The sequence below is a fragment of the Salvelinus fontinalis genome, chromosome 22, assembly GCF_029448725.1.
Source record: "Salvelinus fontinalis isolate EN_2023a chromosome 22, ASM2944872v1, whole genome shotgun sequence".
Taxonomy (NCBI): domain Eukaryota; kingdom Metazoa; phylum Chordata; class Actinopteri; order Salmoniformes; family Salmonidae; genus Salvelinus; species Salvelinus fontinalis.
Genome location: NC_074686.1, coordinates 42,606,616 through 42,620,434, shown reverse-complemented (window position 1 = coordinate 42,620,434; position 13,819 = coordinate 42,606,616).

Sequence of the window (13,819 nt, the reverse complement as noted above, 5' to 3'; positions counted from 1 at the left end):
CGGGCTTTTCGGGCTTCCGTGCAAGACGCGTCCCCTCATAACTCCGGTTCTTCACTCCAGTAGCCTCTGCTCTCCTCAGTGCCTCCACCTGTTCCCATGGGAGGCGATCCCTTCCAGCCAGGATCTCCTCCCATGTGTAGCAACCTTTACCGTCCAATACATCGTCCCAAGTCCATTCCTCCTTCTTGCGCTGTCCCTTACTCCGTTTAAACCGCTGCTTGGCTCTGGATTGGTGGGTGGTTCTGTAACGATAATCCTCCTCCTCTTCAACCGAAAAGGAGGAGTATTGAGGGAACCAAGGCGCAGCGGATTGTGAAGACATAATGATTTATTAAAGACAAGACGAAAACACGAACTTCACTATAAACTAACAAAATAACAAAACGAAAGTAAACAGTCCTGAACGACGAACTTACATACAACGTGAAGAACGAAATGAACAGACTACATGAAATGAACAAACCGTATACAGTCCCGTATGGTGCAAACATTGACACGGACACAGGAGACAACCACCCACAAACAAACACTGTGAACCGCCTACCTAAATATGACTCTCAATTAGAGGAACGCCAAACACCTGCCTCCAATTGAGAGCCATACCAGGCAACCCTAAACCAACATAGAAACAGACAACATAGAATGCCCACCCAAACTCACGTCCTGACCAACTAACACACAAAACTAAACAGAAAACAGGTCAGGAACGTGACAATAATCCTGGTATTCCCTGTATATCTCTCTCCCCTCACCATATTCCTGGTATTCCCTGTATATCTCTCTCTCCTGACCATATTCCTGGTATTCCCTGTATATATCTCTCTCCTGACCATTTTCCTGGTATTCCCTGTATATCTCTCTCTCATGACCATAATCCTGGTATTCCCTGTATATATGTCTCTCCTGTCCATATTCCTGGTATTCCCTGTATATATCTCTCTCCTGACCATATTCCTGGTATTCCCTGTATATCTCTCTCTCCTGACCATATTCCCTGGTATTCCCTGTATATATCTCTCTCCTGACCATATTCCTGGTATTCCCTGTATATATCTCTCTCCTGACCATATCCCTGGTATTCCCTGTACATCTCTCTCTCCTGACCATATTCCTGGTATTCCCTGTATGTCTCTCTCTCCTGACCATATTCCTGGTATTCCCTGTATATCTCTCTCTCCTGACCATATTCCTGGTATTCCCTGTATATCTCTCTCTCCTGAACATATTCCTGGTATTCCCTGTATATCTCCCTCTCCTGTCCATATTCCTGGTATTCCCTGTATATCTCTCTCTCCTGACCATATTCCCTGGTATTCCCTGTATATATCTCTCTCCTGACCATATTCCTGGTATTCCCTGTATATCTCTCTCCTGACCATATTCCTGGTATTCCCTGTATATCTCTCTCTCCTGACCATATTCCTGGTATTCCCTGTATATCTCTCTCCTGCTCTCTCCTGACCATATCCTGGTATTCCCTGTATATCTCTCTCCTACCATATTCCTGGTATTCCCTGTATATCTCTCTCTCCTGACCATATTCCTGGTATTCCCTGTATATCTCTCTCCTGACCATATTCCTGGTATTCCCTGTATATCTCTCTCTCCTGACCATAATCCTGGTATTCCCTGTATATCTCTCTCCCCTCACCATATTCCTGGTATTCCCTGTATATCTCTCTCTCCTGACCATATTCCTGGTATTCCCTGTATATATCTCTCTCCTGACCATATTCCTGGTATTCCCTGTATATCTCTCTCTCATGACCATAATCCTGGTATTCCCTGTATATATGTCTCTCCTGTCCATATTCCTGGTATTCCCTGTATATATCTCTCTCCTGACCATATTCCTGGTATTCCCTGTATATCTCTCTCTCCTGACCATATTCCCTGGTATTCCCTGTATATATCTCTCTCCTGACCATATTCCTGGTATTCCCTGTATATATCTCTCTCCTGACCATATCCCTGGTATTCCCTGTATATCTCTCTCCTGACCATATTCCTGGTATTCCCTGTATCTCTCTCCTGACCATATTCCTGGTATTCCCTGTATATCTCTCTCTCCTGACCATATTCCTGGTATTCCCTGTATGTCTCTCTCTCCTGACCATATTCCTGGTATTCCCTGTATATCTCTCTCTCCTGACCATATTCCTGGTATTCCCTGTATATCTCTCTCTCCTGACCATATTCCTGGTATTCCCTGTATATATCTCTCTCCTGACCATATTCCTGGTATTCCCTGTATATCTCTCTCTCCTGACCATATTCCTGGTATTCCCTGTATATCTCTCTCCTGACCATATTCCTGTATTCCTGTATATCTCTCTCCTGACCATATTCCTGGTATTCCCTGTATATCTCTCTCCTGACCATATTCCTGGTATTCCCTGTATATCTCTCTCCTGACCATATTCCTGGTATTCCCTGTATATCTCTCTCCTGACCATATTCCTGGTATTCCCTGTATATCTCTCTCCTGACCATATTCCTGGTATTCCCTGTATATCTCTCTCCTGACCATATTCCTGGTATTCCCTGTATATCTCTCTCTCCTGACCATATTCCTGGTATTCCCTGTATATCTCTCTCCTGACCATATTCCTGGTATTCCCTGTATATCTCTCTCTCCTGACCATATTCCTGGTATTCCCTGTATATCTCTCTCCTGACCATATTCCTGGTATTCCCTGTATTTCTCTCTCTCCTGACCATATTCCTGGTATTCCCTGTATATCTCTCTCTCCTGACCATATTCCTGGTATTCCCTGTATGTCTCTCTCTCCTGTCCATATTCCTGGTATTCCCTGTATCTCTCTCTCCTGACCATATTCCTGGTATTCCCTGTATATCTCTCTCTCATGACCATAATCCTGGTATTCCCTGTATATATGTCTCTCCTGTCCATATTCCTGGTATTCCATGTATATATCTCTCTCCTGACCATATTCCTGGTATTCCCTGTATATCTCTCTCTCCTGACCATATTCCCTGGTATTCCCTGTATATATCTCTCTCCTGACCATATTCCAGGTATTCCCTGTATATATCTCTCTCCTGACCATATCCCTGGTATTCCCTGTATATCTCTCTCCTGACCATATTCCTGGTATTCCCTGTATCTCTCTCCTGACCATATTCCTGGTATTCCCTGTATATCTCTCTCTCCTGACCATATTCCTGGTATTCCCTGTATGTCTCTCTCTCCTGACCATATTCCTGGTATTCCCTGTATATCTCTCTCTCCTGACCATATTCCTGGTATTCCCTGTATATCTCTCTCTCCTGACCATATTCCTGGTATTCCCTGTATATCTCCCTCTCCTGTCCATATTCCTGGTATTCCCTGTATATCTCTCTCTCCTGACCATATTCCCTGGTATTCCCTGTATATATCTCTCTCCTGACCATATTCCTGGTATTCCCTGTATATCTCTCTCTCCTGACCATATTCCTGGTATTCCCTGTATATCTCTCTCCTGACCATATTCCTTGTATTCCCTGTATATCTCTCTCCTGACCATATTCCTGGTATTCCCTGTATATATCTCTCTCCTGACCATATTCCTGGTATTCCCTGTATATCTCTCTCCTGACCATATTCCTGGTATTCCCTGTATATCTCTCTCTCCTGACCATATTCCTGGTATTCCCTGTATATCTCTCTCCTGACCATATTCCTGGTATTCCCTGTATATCTCTCTCTCCTGACCATAATCCTGGTATTCCCTGTATATCTCTCTCCCCTCACCATATTCCTGGTATTCCCTGTATATCTCTCTCTCCTGACCATATTCCTGGTATTCCCTGTATATATCTCTCTCCTGACCATATTCCTGGTATTCCCTGTATATCTCTCTCTCATGACCATAATCCTGGTATTCCCTGTATATATGTCTCTCCTGTCCATATTCCTGGTATTCCCTGTATATATCTCTCTCCTGACCATATTCCTGGTATTCCCTGTATATTCTCTCTCCTGACCATATTCCTGGTATTCCCTGTATATATCTCTCTCCTGACCATATTCCTGGTATTCCCTGTATATCTCTCTCCTGACCATATTCCTGGTATTCCCTGTATATCTCTCTCTCCTGACCATATTCCTGGTATTCCCTGTATATCTCTCTCCTGACCATATTCCTGGTATTCCCTGTATATCTCTCTCTCCTGACCATAATCCTGGTATTCCCTGTATATCTCTCTCCCCTCACCATATTCCTGGTATTCCCTGTATATCTCTCTCTCCTGACCATATTCCTGGTATTCCCTGTATATATCTCTCTCCTGACCATATTCCTGGTATTCCCTGTATATCTCTCTCTCATGACCATAATCCTGGTATTCCCTGTATATATGTCTCTCCTGTCCATATTCCTGGTATTCCCTGTATATATCTCTCTCCTGACCATATTCCTGGTATTCCCTGTATATCTCTCTCTCCTGACCATATTCCCTGGTATTCCCTGTATATATCTCTCTCCTGACCATATTCCTGGTATTCCCTGTATATATCTCTCTCCTGACCATATCCCTGGTATTCCCTGTATATCTCTCTCCTGACCATATTCCTGGTATTCCCTGTATCTCTCTCCTGACCATATTCCTGGTATTCCCTGTATATCTCTCTCTCCTGACCATATTCCTGGTATTCCCTGTATGTCTCTCTCTCCTGACCATATTCCTGGTATTCCCTGTATATCTCTCTCTCCTGACCATATTCCTGGTATTCCCTGTATATCTCTCTCTCCTGACCATATTCCTGGTATTCCCTGTATATATCTCTCTCCTGACCATATTCCTGGTATTCCCTGTATATCTCTCTCCTGACCATATTCCTGGTATTCCCTGTATATATCTCTCTCCTGACCATAATCCTGGTATTCCCTGTATATATCTCTCTCCTGACCATATTCCTAGTATTCTCTGTATCTCTCTCCTGACCATATTCCTGGTATTCCCTGTATATCTCTCTCTCCTGACCATATTCCTGGTATTCCCTGTATGTCTCTCTCTCCTGACCATATTCCTGGTATTCCCTGTATATCTCTCTCTCCTAACCATATTCCTGGTATTCCCTGTATATCTCTCTCTCCTGACCATATTCCTGGTATTCCCTGTATATCTCTCTCTCCTGACCATATTCCTGGTATTCCCTGTATATCTCTCTCTCCTGACCATATTCCTGGTATTCCCTGTATATCTCTCTCTCCTGACCATATTCCTGGTATTCCCTGTATATCTCTCTCTCCTGACCATATTCCTGGTATTCCCTGTATATATCTCTCTCCTGACCATATTCCTGGTATTCCCTGTATATATCTCTCTCCTGACCATATTCCTGGTATTCCCTGTATATATCTCTCTCCTGACCATATTCCTGGTATTCCCTGTATATCTCTCTCTCCTGACCATATTCCTGGTATTCCCTGTATATCTCTCTCTCCTGACCATATTCCTGGTATTCCCTGTATATCTCTCTCTCCTGACCATATTCCTGGTATTCCCTGTATATCTCTCTCTCCTGACCATATTCCTGGTATTCCCTGTATATCTCTCTCTCCTGACCATATTCCTGGTATTCCCTGTATATCTCTCTCCTGACCATATTCCTTGTATTCTCTGTATATCTCTCTCCTGACCATATTCCTGGTATTCCCTGTATATCTCTCTCCTGACCATATTCCTGGTATTCCCTGTATATCTCTCTCCTGACCATATTCCTGGTATTCCCTGTATATCTCTCTCCTGACCATATTCCTGGTATTCCCTGTATATCTCTCTCCTGACCATATTCCTGGTATTCCCTGTATATCTCTCTCCTGACCATATTCCTGGTATTCCCTGTATATCTCTCTCTCCTGACCATATTCCTGGTATTCCCTGTATATCTCTCTCCTGACCATATTCCTGGTATTCCCTGTATATCTCTCTCTCCTGACCATATTCCTGGTATTCCCTGTATATCTCTCTCCTGACCATATTCCTGGTATTCCCTGTATTTCTCTCTCTCCTGACCATATTCCTGGTATTCCCTGTATATCTCTCTCTCCTGACCATATTCCTGGTATTCCCTGTATGTCTCTCTCTCCTGTCCATATTCCTGGTATTCCCTGTATCTCTCTCTCCTGACCATATTCCTGGTATTCCCTGTATATCTCTCTCTCATGACCATAATCCTGGTATTCCCTGTATATATGTCTCTCCTGTCCATATTCCTGGTATTCCATGTATATATCTCTCTCCTGACCATATTCCTGGTATTCCCTGTATATCTCTCTCTCCTGACCATATTCCCTGGTATTCCCTGTATATATCTCTCTCCTGACCATATTCCAGGTATTCCCTGTATATATCTCTCTCCTGACCATATCCCTGGTATTCCCTGTATATCTCTCTCCTGACCATATTCCTGGTATTCCCTGTATCTCTCTCCTGACCATATTCCTGGTATTCCCTGTATATCTCTCTCTCCTGACCATATTCCTGGTATTCCCTGTATGTCTCTCTCTCCTGACCATATTCCTGGTATTCCCTGTATATCTCTCTCTCCTGACCATATTCCTGGTATTCCCTGTATATCTCTCTCTCCTGACCATATTCCTGGTATTCCCTGTATATCTCCCTCTCCTGTCCATATTCCTGGTATTCCCTGTATATCTCTCTCTCCTGACCATATTCCCTGGTATTCCCTGTATATATCTCTCTCCTGACCATATTCCTGGTATTCCCTGTATATCTCTCTCTCCTGACCATATTCCTGGTATTCCCTGTATATCTCTCTCCTGACCATATTCCTTGTATTCCCTGTATATCTCTCTCCTGACCATATTCCTGGTATTCCCTGTATATATCTCTCTCCTGACCATATTCCTGGTATTCCCTGTATATCTCTCTCCTGACCATATTCCTGGTATTCCCTGTATATCTCTCTCTCCTGACCATATTCCTGGTATTCCCTGTATATCTCTCTCCTGACCATATTCCTGGTATTCCCTGTATATCTCTCTCTCCTGACCATAATCCTGGTATTCCCTGTATATCTCTTTCCCCTCACCATATTCCTGGTATTCCCTGTATATCTCTCTCTCCTGACCATATTCCTGGTATTCCCTGTATATATCTCTCTCCTGACCATATTCCTGGTATTCCCTGTATATCTCTCTCTCATGACCATAATCCTGGTATTCCCTGTATATATGTCTCTCCTGTCCATATTCCTGGTATTCCCTGTATATATCTCTCTCCTGACCATATTCCTGGTATTCCCTGTATTTCTCTCTCCTGACCATATTCCTGGTATTCCCTGTATATATCTCTCTCCTGACCATATTCCTGGTATTCCCTGTATATCTCTCTCCTGACCATATTCCTGGTATTCCCTGTATATCTCTCTCTCCTGACCATATTCCTGGTATTCCCTGTATATCTCTCTCCTGACCATATTCCTGGTATTCCCTGTATATCTCTCTCTCCTGACCATAATCCTGGTATTCCCTGTATATCTCTCTCCCCTCACCATATTCCTGGTATTCCCTGTATATCTCTCTCTCCTGACCATATTCCTGGTATTCCCTGTATATATCTCTCTCCTGACCATATTCCTGGTATTCCCTGTATATCTCTCTCTCATGACCATAATCCTGGTATTCCCTGTATATATGTCTCTCCTGTCCATATTCCTGGTATTCCCTGTATATATCTCTCTCCTGACCATATTCCTGGTATTCCCTGTATATCTCTCTCTCCTGACCATATTCCCTGGTATTCCCTGTATATATCTCTCTCCTGACCATATTCCTGGTATTCCCTGTATATATCTCTCTCCTGACCATATCCCTGGTATTCCCTGTATATCTCTCTCCTGACCATATTCCTGGTATTCCCTGTATCTCTCTCCTGACCATATTCCTGGTATTCCCTGTATATCTCTCTCTCCTGACCATATTCCTGGTATTCCCTGTATGTCTCTCTCTCCTGACCATATTCCTGGTATTCCCTGTATATGTCTCTCTCCTGACCATATTCCTGGTATTCCCTGTATATCTCTCTCTCCTGACCATATTCCTGGTATTCCCTGTATATATCTCTCTCCTGACCATATTCCTGGTATTCCCTGTATATCTCTCTCCTGACCATATTCCTGGTATTCCCTGTATATATCTCTCTCCTGACCATAATCCTGGTATTCCCTGTATATATCTCTCTCCTGACCATATTCCTAGTATTCTCTGTATCTCTCTCCTGACCATATTCCTGGTATTCCCTGTATATCTCTCTCTCCTGACCATATTCCTGGTATTCCCTGTATGTCTCTCTCTCCTGACCATATTCCTGGTATTCCCTGTATATCTCTCTCTCCTAACCATATTCCTGGTATTCCCTGTATATCTCTCTCTCCTGACCATATTCCTGGTATTCCCTGTATATCTCTCTCTCCTGACCATATTCCTGGTATTCCCTGTATATCTCTCTCTCCTGACCATATTCCTGGTATTCCCTGTATCTCTCTCTCCTGACCATATTCCTGGGATTCCCTGTATATCTCTCTCTCCTGACCATATTCCTGGTATTCCCTGTATATATCTCTCTCCTGACCATATTCCTGGTATTCCCTGTATATCTCTCTCTCCTGACCATATTCCTGGTATTCCCTGTATATATCTCTCTCCTGACCATATTCCTGGTATTCCCTGTATATCTCTCTCTCCTGACCATATTCCTGGTATTCCCTGTATATCTCTCTCTCCTGACCATATTCCTGGTATTCCCTGTATATCTCTGTCTCCTGACCATATTCCTGGTATTCCCTGTATATCTCTCTCTCCTGACCATATTCCTGGTATTCCCTGTATATCTCTCTCTCCTGACCATATTCCTGGTATTCCCTGTATATCTCTCTCTCCTGACCATATTCCTGGTATTCCCTGTATATCTCTCTCTCCTGACCATATTCCTGGTATTCCCTGTATATCTCTCTCTCCTGACCATATTCCTGGTATTCCCTGTATATCTCTCTCCTGACCATATTCCTGGTATTCCCTGTATATCTCTCTCTCCTGACCATATTCCTGGTATTCCCTGTATATCTCTCTCCTGACCATATTCCTGGTATTCCCTGTATATCTCTCTCTCCTGACCATATTCCTGGTATTCCCTGTATATATCTCTCTCCTGACCATATTCCTGGTATTCCCTGTATATCTCTCTCTCCTGACCATATTCCTGGTATTCCCTGTATATCTCTCTCCTGACCATATTCCTGGTATTCCCTGTATTTCTCTCTCTCCTGACCATATTCCTGGTATTCCCTGTATATCTCTCTCTCCTGACCATATTCCTGGTATTCCCTGTATGTCTCTCTCTCCTGTCCATATTCCTGGTATTCCCTGTATCTCTCTCTCCTGACCATATTCCTGGTATTCCCTGTATATCTCTCTCTCATGACCATAATCCTGGTATTCCCTGTATATATGTCTCTCCTGTCCATATTCCTGGTATTCCCTGTATATATCTCTCTCCTGACCATATTCCTGGTATTCCCTGTATATCTCTCTCTCCTGACCATATTCCCTGGTATTCCCTGTATATATCTCTCTCCTGACCATATTCCAGGTATTCCCTGTATATATCTCTCTCCTGACCATATCCCTGGTATTCCCTGTATATCTCTCTCCTGACCATATTCCTGGTATTCCCTGTATCTCTCTCCTGACCATATTCCTGGTATTCCCTGTATATCTCTCTCTCCTGACCATATTCCTGGTATTCCCTGTATGTCTCTCTCTCCTGACCATATTCCTGGTATTCCCTGTATATCTCTCTCTCCTGACCATATTCCTGGTATTCCCTGTATATCTCTCTCTCCTGACCATATTCCTGGTATTCCCTGTATATCTCCCTCTCCTGTCCATATTCCTGGTATTCCCTGTATATCTCTCTCTCCTGACCATATTCCCTGGTATTCCCTGTATATATCTCTCTCCTGACCATATTCCTGGTATTCCCTGTATATCTCTCTCTCCTGACCATATTCCTGGTATTCCCTGTATATCTCTCTCCTGACCATATTCCTTGTATTCCCTGTATATCTCTCTCCTGACCATATTCCTGGTATTCCCTGTATATATCTCTCTCCTGACCATATTCCTGGTATTCCCTGTATATCTCTCTCCTGACCATATTCCTGGTATTCCCTGTATATCTCTCTCTCCTGACCATATTCCTGGTATTCCCTGTATATCTCTCTCCTGACCATATTCCTGGTATTCCCTGTATATCTCTCTCTCCTGACCATAATCCTGGTATTCCCTGTATATCTCTCTCCCCTCACCATATTCCTGGTATTCCCTGTATATCTCTCTCTCCTGACCATATTCCTGGTATTCCCTGTATATATCTCTCTCCTGACCATATTCCTGGTATTCCCTGTATATCTCTCTCTCATGACCATAATCCTGGTATTCCCTGTATATATGTCTCTCCTGTCCATATTCCTGGTATTCCCTGTATATATCTCTCTCCTGACCATATTCCTGGTATTCCCTGTATATATCTCTCTCCTGACCATATTCCCTGGTATTCCCTGTATATCTCTCTCTCCTGACCATATTCCTGGTATTCCCTGTATATCTCTCTCTCCTGACCATATTCCCTGGTATTCCCTGTATATATCTCTCTCCTGACCATATTCCTGGTATTCCCTGTATATATCTCTCTCCTGACCATATCCCTGGTATTCCCTGTATATCTCTCTCTCCTGACCATATTCCTGGTATTCCCTGTATGTCTCTCTCTCCTGACCATATTCCTGGTATTCCCTGTATATCTCTCTCTCCTGACCATATTCCTGGTATTCCCTGTATATCTCTCTCTCCTGACCATATTCCTGGTATTCCCTGTATATCTCCCTCTCCTGACCATATTCCTGGTATTCCCTGTATATCTCTCTCTCCTGACCATATTCCTGGTATTCCCTGTATATATCTCTCTCCTGACCATATTCCTGGTATTCCCTGTATATCTCTCTCCTGACCATATTCCTGGTATTCCCTGTATATCTCTCTCTCCTGACCATATTCCTGGTATTCCCTGTATATCTCTCTCCTGACCATATTCCTGGTATTCCCTGTATATCTCTCTCTCCTGACCATAATCCTGGTATTCCCTGTATATCTCTCTCCCCTCACCATATTCCTGGTATTCCCTGTATATCTCTCTCTCCTGACCATATTCCTGGTATTCCCTGTATATATCTCTCTCCTGACCATATTCCTGGTATTCCCTGTATATCTCTCTCTCATGACCATAATCCTGGTATTCCCTGTATATATGTCTCTCCTGTCCATATTCCTGGTATTCCCTGTATATATCTCTCTCCTGACCATATTCCTGGTATTCCCTGTATATCTCTCTCTCCTGACCATATTCCCTGGTATTCCCTGTATATATCTCTCTCCTGACCATATTCCTGGTATTCCCTGTATATATCTCTCTCCTGACCATATCCCTGGTATTCCCTGTATATCTCTCTCCTGACCATATTCCTGGTATTCCCTGTATCTCTCTCCTGACCATATTCCTGGTATTCCCTGTATATCTCTCTCTCCTGACCATATTCCTGGTATTCCCTGTATGTCTCTCTCTCCTGACCATATTCCTGGTATTCCCTGTATATCTCTCTCTCCTGACCATATTCCTGGTATTCCCTGTATATCTCTCTCTCCTGACCATATTCCTGGTATTCCCTGTATATCTCCCTCTCCTGTCCATATTCCTGGTATTCCCTGTATATCTCTCTCTCCTGACCATATTCCCTGGTATTCCCTGTATATATCTCTCTCCTGACCATATTCCTGGTATTCCCTGTATATCTCTCTCTCCTGACCATATTCCTGGTATTCCCTGTATATCTCTCTCCTGACCATATTCCTTGTATTCTCTGTATATCTCTCTCCTGACCATATTCCTGGTATTCCCTGTATATCTCTCTCCTGACCATATTCCTGGTATTCCCTGTATATCTCTCTCCTGACCATATTCCTGGTATTCCCTGTATATCTCTCTCCTGACCATATTCCTGGTATTCCCTGTATATCTCTCTCCTGACCATATTCCTGGTATTCCCTGTATATCTCTCTCCTGACCATATTCCTGGTATTCCCTGTATATCTCTCTCTCCTGACCATATTCCTGGTATTCCCTGTATATCTCTCTCCTGACCATATTCCTGGTATTCCCTGTATATCTCTCTCTCCTGACCATATTCCTGGTATTCCCTGTATATCTCTCTCCTGACCATATTCCTGGTATTCCCTGTATTTCTCTCTCTCCTGACCATATTCCTGGTATTCCCTGTATATCTCTCTCTCCTGACCATATTCCTGGTATTCCCTGTATGTCTCTCTCTCCTGTCCATATTCCTGGTATTCCCTGTATCTCTCTCTCCTGACCATATTCCTGGTATTCCCTGTATATCTCTCTCTCATGACCATAATCCTGGTATTCCCTGTATATATGTCTCTCCTGTCCATATTCCTGGTATTCCATGTATATATCTCTCTCCTGACCATATTCCTGGTATTCCCTGTATATCTCTCTCTCCTGACCATATTCCCTGGTATTCCCTGTATATATCTCTCTCCTGACCATATTCCAGGTATTCCCTGTATATATCTCTCTCCTGACCATATCCCTGGTATTCCCTGTATATCTCTCTCCTGACCATATTCCTGGTATTCCCTGTATCTCTCTCCTGACCATATTCCTGGTATTCCCTGTATATCTCTCTCTCCTGACCATATTCCTGGTATTCCCTGTATGTCTCTCTCTCCTGACCATATTCCTGGTATTCCCTGTATATCTCTCTCTCCTGACCATATTCCTGGTATTCCCTGTATATCTCTCTCTCCTGACCATATTCCTGGTATTCCCTGTATATCTCCCTCTCCTGTCCATATTCCTGGTATTCCCTGTATATCTCTCTCTCCTGACCATATTCCCTGGTATTCCCTGTATATATCTCTCTCCTGACCATATTCCTGGTATTCCCTGTATATCTCTCTCTCCTGACCATATTCCTGGTATTCCCTGTATATCTCTCTCCTGACCATATTCCTTGTATTCCCTGTATATCTCTCTCCTGACCATATTCCTGGTATTCCCTGTATATATCTCTCTCCTGACCATATTCCTGGTATTCCCTGTATATCTCTCTCCTGACCATATTCCTGGTATTCCCTGTATATCTCTCTCTCCTGACCATATTCCTGGTATTCCCTGTATATCTCTCTCCTGACCATATTCCTGGTATTCCCTGTATATCTCTCTCTCCTGACCATAATCCTGGTATTCCCTGTATATCTCTCTCCCCTCACCATATTCCTGGTATTCCCTGTATATCTCTCTCTCCTGACCATATTCCTGGTATTCCCTGTATATATCTCTCTCCTGACCATATTCCTGGTATTCCCTGTATATCTCTCTCTCATGACCATAATCCTGGTATTCCCTGTATATATGTCTCTCCTGTCCATATTCCTGGTATTCCCTGTATATATCTCTCTCCTGACCATATTCCTGGTATTCCCTGTATATTCTCTCTCCTGACCATATTCCTGGTATTCCCTGTATATATCTCTCTCCTGACCATATTCCTGGTATTCCCTGTATATCTCTCTCCTGACCATATTCCTGGTATTCCCTGTATATCTCTCTCTCCTGACCATATTCCTGGTATTCCCTGTATATCTCTCTCCTGACCATATTCCTGGTATTCCCTGTATATCTCTCTCTCCTGACCATAATCCTGGTA